General features: G+C 41.6%; 1 non-coding gene across 1 annotated transcript; it reads left to right on the top strand.

Annotated features, from left to right (window-relative positions):
* The first annotated feature begins 4,553 nt into the window (after window positions 1–4,553).
* On the top strand, window positions 4,554–4,657 carry LOC112768732 (small nucleolar RNA R71). The gene has a single exon (XR_003186127.1). It is a non-coding gene; the product is annotated as a small nucleolar RNA R71 (small nucleolar RNA).
* Window positions 4,658–6,738: the final 2,081 nt, after the last annotated feature.

Here is a 6,738-nt window from a genome sequence, read left to right as displayed (position 1 = left end):
AACCAAAAACTTAAAAGACAAAATAAAAATAATTCAAACTAACATGGAAGTAAGTTCTATTTCATACAAGATCTTCCTTATTTAAAGCATAGAGAAAGATGGACCAAAGAAGGAACTCCACCACCTTTTACTCTTGTGGATGCCCATGCTTTCCTCCTTGTTTGTCTTCTTTGTGTCCTCTTGCATTCCCTCGCATCCGTGCCAATCTTGCTTGCTTCCAATCCTCAAGTGCCTTCCTCACTGATTCATGACTCTCTTCCACCTTTTTTCTTTCTACCCGTGCTAATTCATCCCTCATTTCTTCATACCTTGTGATTCCTGGATGCAATATAGGCAGCTGTCCTACCAAGTAACCGAGCCTGGCTTGAGTATTTATATGATGCCCAGTCTCGCTCAGGTAAACTCCTTCTGCGAATGCCCTTTGCTCGTCCAATAGTTCTGCCTGTTCTATTTATCTTCGATGCATCTCATGTATATGTGCACCTTGATGTGCTTGGATGTTGATTAGCTTCTGGATGGATTCTTGTTGCTCATTTTGCCTTTGTTCCATCCTGTGGAATGTTTCACTCCATTGTTGTCCTTGACTGAGTTGCTGATCCATCATTTGCTTTTGCCACTTCCCTTGTTGAGTCATCCATCTTGAGAGTGACTCCTCTTGCTGCCCCATCATCTGTAGTTGAAGCTCTCTCTGTGCTCCTTGGCTTTCCACATATTGTCGAGATAGCACATCAATGGCTTCCTGCAATTGGTGCATATCCAAGGTGGCTGGTGCTTGCCCCTCTACGACTTGTCCTTCTCATACTTAAGGGGCCGGCCTCTTCCTTTGCTTCCGTTGAGGCAGGTGGGATGCGGTAGCATGCATTCGTCGAACGGTTATTGGAATGCCCTTTTTAATCCACACGGGGTCATCATCTTCAAACACCACCCCAGCTTTCTTGCACAGTCGGTAAATAGTGCTGGGGTAACCTAACGTTCCCCTTGAGTCACTTTTCTCTGCCATTTTTCTAATGCCTTTTGCTATGAGTTCATGAACCTTGATCTCTCCTCCTTTGAGTATACAGTGCACCAGTGTGGCTCTCTTGAGATTCACCTCCGAGTTGTTCGCTGCTGGGAGGATGGACCTTCTTACAATTTCGAACCACCCTTTTGCTTCCAGGGTAAGATCTGCTCTCTTGATGAACCTTGGTCTCCTATCTGCATATCTTTCCCAGTCAGCTCCTGGTACACAAATGTCTTGCACAATCTGGTCATGATTAGGGTTGTTGTCCATTCTTGAATGATAACTTTCTTCTTCAAACGGTATGGACCGCAGTTTTAATGCCCTCATGACACTCATGGGACCAAAATCCACAATCTTTCCTCTCACAAAGCTTGTATATGACTCATCTGCCTTATCATATCGGACCGCATTTGCATAAAACTCTCTTATAAGATTTGTATTCACCTTAATGACCGGATCAGTGAGGAGCTCCCATCTTCTCTTTTCTACCTTCTTTGTGATTTCGGGACACTCAATTTTCCTAACTTGAAATCCCAGCTCATAAATGATCTCCTTATCCACCATCCACCCGTATTGCAATGCATGGTTCAAGCTTCTAAATATCTTTTTATCATACGGGTGTTGCTCCATAAGTTCCTTTCCCTTCCTTCTTTTAGAGCTCGAAGATGCCATGAATGAGGGTTAATGTGTGAAGTTGGCAAGGGTGTGGAGACTTTCAGTTGTTTAGGGTTGAGTGCAATGGATGGAGTGATTGCTTCGATGGACGGTTGGGGTTATGCATGGAGAAGGGACAAGGATCATCACTTTATGAGAGTTATTGGTTCGGTCTTCAAGGGTCTCTTTTTTTCAATGTTGCATGGCAACATTTTCCAATGTGTTCCCTTTTGAGAACAAGTGTGTAGTCCCTCTTCATGAAGTGGCCAAACCTTTCTTATTTAGTTGTCCAATCAATCTCCTTCAATGTTCCTCTCCTTTTCCCTATAATGATCAAATAAGAAAAGTAAGAATTAATATCATAAAAAAACAAGTTAAACTTTACGGCTAGAATAATAAAAAGAAGAAAAGATTTTGTTTATTCATGAACTCCAACTAACTAACTAACTGTGTATCCTTATATGCACATTGGTGGCACCATGGGGTGACACCAAACTTAGTTTGGAGCACTGTGATGAAAAGTTCTGTTCAAAGCTCCAAGACTAGCATGCTCTCAGCTGCATTCATGCTTTCTTAGCATGCTTTGAACACCAAACTTCTTCTTCACTATATATTGCAATATAAGGATTTCACCAAGTGTTTGTCAAGTTTGGGCTAGGATTCATGAATATTGACTTATTCACTATTTTCTAAAAGTATATAAAACATGGGTTGCCTCCCATGAAGCGCTTCTTTAGCGTCACTAGCTTGACGTTTCTCCCTCATCAGGGTGGTTGGTAATGCTTAAAGTCCTCCCCTTTTGCTGTGGACTTATATCCATTGGTTGTATCAATGATCTCTACATGTTCCAAGGAGAGAACTCTGTTGATAGTGAAGAGCTTAGGTAACTGAGATGGTACAGTGGGGAGATTAGGGGGATATCTGGGAAGTAAGCTGAGATCACTTTATCCCCTGGAGAGAAGTCCTCTGTAGGGATCTTCTTGTTCCTCCACCCCCTTGGTACCTTCTTCTTTGTCCCTTTTGATGTTGCCTTGCTCTTTGTGACTTCTTCTTCTAAGGGAATTTTGTTGTTGTCTTCACATGTCTCTGGTGGTTTAGGTTCCTCCAACTTTTCCTTGAGCTGTGACAACTGCTTATTTCCTTGTTCATCAAGCAAGGGCTTTCCCAGATGGGCTGGTTGTGCCTCAGTGCTTGCTTCCTCTATCAGCATCTCATTATGATCTTTGCTTGGTTCTTTGTTCTCTTGGTCTGATTCTTGTGAGAGTTTGAAGACATTAAAGCTGAGTTGTTCATCATGGATCCTCAATATTAACTCCCCTCGCTCCACATCTATGAGTGCTCTGGCTGTAGCTAGGAATGGTCTTCCTAATATGATTGGGTGAGTGTGACTCTCTTCCATGTACAGAATGACAAAGTCTGTGGGAAGAAAGTATTTCCCAACCTTTACTAACACATTTTCCACCAATCCTATTGCTTGTTTTTGAGTTTTGTCTGCCAGCCTGATGACTACATCTTTGGGCTTTATCTCATTGATCTTCAGCCTTTTCACCAGGGGTAATGGCATTAAGTTGATGCTTGCTCCCAATTCGCAGAGTCCTTTATCAAACATTGTTCCTCCTATGGCACAGGGGACATGAAAACTCCCTGGATCTTTTCTTTTTGTAGACAACTATGGTTGAATGAGGGCACTGCACTCCTTGTTCATCACTATAGTTTGGCCTCCTTTGAGTGAGCTTTTCCTGGGAAGCAGCTCCTTCATATACTTGATGTATGCAGGCATGTTTTGAAAAGTCTTGATGAATGGTATGTTGACATGCAGAGATGCAATAAAATCTAGAAACCTTGAGTATATTCTCTTCTCCACAGAACCATTGAGTAGTTGGGGAAAAGGTGCATAGAGTCTCAGCAGCTCCTGTTTTGAGATTTCTGGTTCTTGGTAATCTTTTTCCTTCTTCTCTACTGAGGTATCTTTAGGTTGTTCTGACAGCTTTCTTGGCTTGTCCTCAGTCTCCTTATCACTTATAGTGACCATCTTGCAATCTTCCCATCTTACTTTCTTTGTTTCACCTCTCGGATTCTTCTCTGTGTCACTTGGGAATCCATCTGTGGGTTTGGGAATTTGCTCAGAGAGGTACCCCACTTGAGATTCCAACCTATTGATTGTGTCTCCCTGGTTCTTGAAACTGGCTCGCACTTCCTCCTTGAACACCTTGTTGTCTTGAATCTCCTTGCCTATGCCTTCAAGTAGGTTCTCAATCCTTGAGAGTCTGTCATCAAATGATTGTAGATCGAGATTAGAGGTGGAAGGATGAGGTAAGTTATTTTGGTTTTGATGTGGATGTGGAGAGGTGTTGTTATGGGGTGTTGATATGGTCTAGATGTGAAATGTTGGTGGCTTGCATTGTTGGGATTTGGGCGTCTTTGATCAAGGCTTTGGTCTTGTTGATTTCCCCACCCAAAGTTTGGGTGATTCCTTCATCCAGGGTTGTAGGTCTTGGAGTATGGATCATAGTTTTGCCTAGGTGAATTCCCAATGTAGTTGACTTGCTCCTGACTTCCCTCTGCTTCTTCATTCACTCCTTCTTGGGTTGTTGATGAAGTAGTGATTGCTGCTACTTGGTTTCTCTCCATCTTCTTGGTTAGGTCAGCCAGCTGCTTGGTGATGAGCTTGTTCTGAGCCAGCAGAGCATCTACATTGTTTAGCTCCATCACTACTCTAGTGTTCCCTCTTTCAGAAGCATAGAAGTAGTCATTCTCTGCTACAGTTTCAATGACATCTATGGCCTCCTCAATGGTCTTCTTCTTGTTCAAAGATCCTCCGGATGAATGGTCTACGGCCTTCTTTGACTCATAAGAGAGCCCTTCATAGAAAATGTGCAGCTGCACCCATTCGTTGAACATGTTAGGTGGACACCTCCTTGTCAGGTCCTTAAACCTCTCCCATGCTTCATACAGAGTCTCACCATCTTGTTGCCTGAAAGTTTGGACCTCAGATCTCAGCCTATTGATTCGTTGAGGGGGGTAAAATCTTGCTAAGAATTCGTTCACCACATCTTCCCAAGTTGTCAAGCTCTCCTTTGGGAAAGACTCCAGCCACTTGGCTGCCTTATCCTTGAGTGAGAATGGAAATAAGAGCAGTCTATAGGCGTCAGGATGAACACCATTAGACTTCACTGTGTCACATATTCTCAGGAAGGTGGTTAGATGTTGATTGGGGTCTTCTTGGACACTTCCTCCGAACGAACAGTTGTTCTGAACAAGGGTGATGAGCTGTGGTTTTAGTTCAAAATTGTTGGCATGGATGGTTGGCTTTTGAATGCTACTTCCACAGTTTCCTGGGTTTGGATTGATGTAAGAGCCTAAAACTCTTCGATCCTCCCCAGCATAATTTGCTCGACCTCCTCCGCCATGGTTGTGAGCCTCTTCTTCATGATGTTTCTCCATGTTTTCTTCTATGTTTGGTTCAAAGTATTCCTCCTCTTCCTCAACACCAACTACTCTCTTTCCTCTTGCTTCCCTCCTTAATCTAAGGAAGGTCCTGTCAAGTTCAGAATCAAAGGAAGTTGAAGCCCTGCTTCTTCTCCCTGTCATACAACCAACAAGTACAAGCAAGGAAAATAGATGCAGAAAGTATTTCTGTCAGAATGACTGTTAGTGTGAGTGATGCAATATATCAAACAGTTAGTGGGTTAGTGAAATGAATTGTAAATAACAAAGAAAGATGTAGGGGGAAGGGAGGAAATTAACTAAAACAGAAAGTAAATGACTCAAACAAAAAATTAAATCAAACAAAAATAAAATGCTCAATCTAGTTATCCTCCAATTTAATCATTGTTGATGCACAATCAATCCCCGGCAATGGCGCCATAAACTTGATGCATGGAAAACTTGTCTCATAACAAATTTCCTTCGGCAAATGTACCGAATTTGTCGTCAAGTAAAAACTCACAATAGAGTGAGTTCGAATCCCACAGGGATTGATTGATCAAGCAACTTTAGTTAGAGGAATGTTCTAGTTGAGCGAATCAGAATTTGGGTTGAGAATTGCAGAAAATTAAATGGCGGGAAAGTAAATAACAGAAAAGTAAATGCTATAAATAAAGAGCTGAATGTAAATGACGGAAAGTAAATTGCAGAAGCTTAAATGGGAATGGGGTAATTGCTCATAAAAGTAAATGACAGAAATTAAAGAGAATGGGTAAGATCAGAAATGGGGAGTTCATTGGGCTCAGGAGATGTTGCATTCTCCGGATCAATTTCATTTTTATCTCTTCCTCAATCAATGCACTCATTGATCTCCTTGGCAATCTTAAGTGATCTAATTACAATTCCTTGTAATTCAATCTCTCAAATCTTGATCAATAGCCAATTCCTTGGTCAATTGCTCATGAGAAGAGATGAAGTATGGTCACTGATTATACCACATGCATTTCCCAAATCAAGTGTTGAGAGGATTATAGTCACATATCCATCCAAACCCAATTTGGTCTAGCATGAGATAGCATTTCTAGCATGATCTCTTCATTCCTCTTTCAAGGTTCAGAAGAGATCCAAGTTTGAATAGCTTCTTTTCCAAGATAACTACCCAATTGGATGAAGATTGAAAGCTTTCAAGTAAAATCAAGAGAAAAGATAGAAGAAGAATAATGAAAACTAGTATTGATCCATCAAATTACAACAGAGCTCCCTAACCCAATGAAAGGGGTTTGGTTGTTCATAGCTCTGGAAAATGAAAACAAAGATGGAGAATACATTATGAAACTAGAAGTGCAGAGAAAGTAAAATACAGAGCGTAGTCCTATGCCAAGAGGCTCCCTATAATTTCCAATTCCCTTTTCAATTCAAAGCTACTCCTATATATACTACTCTTCTGATCTTCTAGTTGGCTCTTCAAGTCTTGGGTATGGGCCTTTGGATCTTGAGTTTGAAGCAGTTATCTTCTTCATTGGGCATGGCTTTACTTGCAGAGAGAAAGTGTAAAGTGGGCAGAGACTTTAGCTCAGGACGTTAGTGGTGTTAACGTTCAGTGAAAATATGGGTTCGAGAACGTTAGTGACAATTACCTTTTTCACTAACGTTCCTCA

The sequence above is a fragment of the Arachis hypogaea genome, chromosome 17, assembly GCF_003086295.3.
Source record: "Arachis hypogaea cultivar Tifrunner chromosome 17, arahy.Tifrunner.gnm2.J5K5, whole genome shotgun sequence".
NCBI lineage: Eukaryota > Viridiplantae > Streptophyta > Magnoliopsida > Fabales > Fabaceae > Arachis > Arachis hypogaea.
Note: the sequence above shows the minus strand (reverse complement) of the source record. Positions and strands in the feature narration are given on the sequence as shown.